Raw genomic sequence first — 2517 nt, forward strand, 5'->3', positions numbered from 1 at the left:
GCTACAAGTAGCCTTAGATGCCAAGAATCCTCCTAGGTATCCAAGCTGTCCCTATATTATTATTATTAATATTATTATTATTATTATTATTATTATTATTATTATTATTATTATTATTACTAAGCCAGCGAGCAGGCAGAGCTGTTAGCATACCAAGCAAAATGCTTAGTGGCATTTCATCTGTCTTTACATTCTGAGTTCAAATTCCATCAAGATTGACATTGCCTTTCATCCTTCCAGGGTTAATAAAGTAAGTGCCAATCAAGAACTGGAGTCATTGTAATTGGCTTACCCCTCCCCTCAAAAAGACTACTAGCTCTGTGTCAAAATTTGAAACCATTATCATTATTGTTATTGTTGAGTGAGAAAGTAGCACACACCATCAAAATGATACTAGGGTACAAATATACAAAGCCCATTATACCCATCATGACTACCCGTCTGATGCATGCATCACAACCATATGTGCATGGCATGGTGATCTCACATCAGCATACACTGCACATAACCTTGCAGGTGAGGCCCAGGTAGAATTATTTTCAGGTCAAGTAGCCCATCCTGCTCATAAAGTCCCTAAATAAGAGTTGTCTAAGAAGAGTGAACGAAACGCTCATATTTCCAGTGGTAAATTTTCCAACCCCAAAGACTCCTTCTTAACATATGGTTATGATGCTCCCTTAATACTCCTGTCTTTGATCAGGGATGCACATATTGTGAGTCACTTAGGAACATGCTCAACTGGTTAAGGTCAAGCAACTAGCAAGCAAATCTGTGGTATTGAGCAGAATATTTGCTGGAACTCTTCTTTTATACTGAGACAAAACATGATTATGTTAACACTTCCAATCAGTTAAGCTCAGAAGCCATGAGAGCCACTGCTTGGTATTATATCAGGGCATTTTTATTACAATTTTGTTAAAAGGTGGGTGAATGCTGCAACAATGGCCCGAGTGAATGGGCCCACTCTAAGCATGCACCTGAAACAAAGTGGAGAGGGTACTTACCCAGGTGGTCAGGGCTGTCATGGATTTGTGAGGTTTCCATGAGCAGTCCAAGGAGCTCTTCCTCTTTTAGGGAATTTTGTTGTTATAATCGAATGTTTTTCATTGTTTACACTACTTTCATGTAATCCCACTTAAAAAGCACCCAGTCCATACTGTAAAGTGTTGGCAATTGGAAGGGCATCCAGCTGTAAAAACCACACCTAAACTGACCTTGCCTGTGCGAGTGCCATGTAAAAAGCACTCAGCCCACTCTGCAAAATGGTTGGTGTTAGGAAGGACATCCAACCGTAAAAACCATTCCAAAACACACTCAGAAATATAGCACAGGCTCCTTCTTGGCCAGCTCCTGTCAAACCGTCCAACCCATGGCAGTATGGAAGGATGTTAAACGATGATGATAATGATGACGATACACACATACATAAACATACACACACATACATACACATATACACACATACACATAATATATAAAGATAGAGGGGGAAAGGGAAGGTGAATGGAAGGGAGAGAGAAACACAGACAGGCAGCAGACAAACCGACACAGACAGATAGACAGACACACTGAAAGCAATAAAGATGGATTTACAAGTAAATGTTGTAATCAAAGCACAATTTTGTTCTAGTTTTTATCTTTGCCATCAAGATTTTTTCCATATTTCCATATAAATTCTTTGCAACTTGTTTGGATCGGTAATGCTTCTAAAGTCATTATCAGTGCTTCTAGGCCTGAATTACTTGGATGCAACACTTCTGAGTGAATCCACATTCCCAGATTAACCATAGATTGTCAGCATCATTTTCTAACAATTTTTCTCTTCATGTTATTATAGTTATTTGGGAGAATTCATGTTATTACAGTTATTTCCCAGAATCAATAAAATCAAGCAAGCTGGGTGCAGTTGTTTCTATAGGTATGCATGTATATGTATATATCTGCATGTGTATGAGCATTTACAAATACATATATATATATATGTGTGTGTATATATATATAAAACACACACACACACACACACAAATATATATATATACAGACATACAAACATTCTTACATACATGCAGACATATACACATACGTTTGCACATGCAAGAAGTTGTACCCAGCTTTGCTCCTAAATAAATATAAACACAGAAATTCATTATATTTTGGCTACATCGTAATAAAATGATGCTGAGAATCTGTAGTTAATCTGGGAATATTGTGTGTGTGTAAACATATGTGTGTGTGTAAACATATGTGTGTGTGTAAACATATGTGTGTGTGTGTGCATATGAGTATATATCAGCATCATCATCATCATCATCATCATCGTTTAATGTCCACTTTCCATGCTAGCATGGGTTGGACAATTTGACTGAGGCCATGCTAGCATGGAAAGCGGATGTTAAATGATGATGATGATGATGATGATGATATATACATATATGTATACACACACACAATATTTCCAGATTAACAAGAGATTCTCAGCATCATTTTATTACGATGTAGCCAAAATATAATGAATTT

The 2517-nt window shown here is 37.1% G+C and overlaps 1 protein-coding gene across 3 annotated transcripts in view; it reads left to right on the forward strand.

Moving 5' to 3' along the window:
* LOC106881343 (uncharacterized) overlaps window positions 1-2517 on the forward strand; it is a 153719-nt gene that overhangs the window by 79925 nt on the left and 71277 nt on the right. The gene's annotated exons all lie outside the window — the stretch shown is intronic.

This window comes from Octopus bimaculoides, chromosome 4 (genome assembly GCF_001194135.2).
Source record: "Octopus bimaculoides isolate UCB-OBI-ISO-001 chromosome 4, ASM119413v2, whole genome shotgun sequence".
NCBI lineage: Eukaryota > Metazoa > Mollusca > Cephalopoda > Octopoda > Octopodidae > Octopus > Octopus bimaculoides.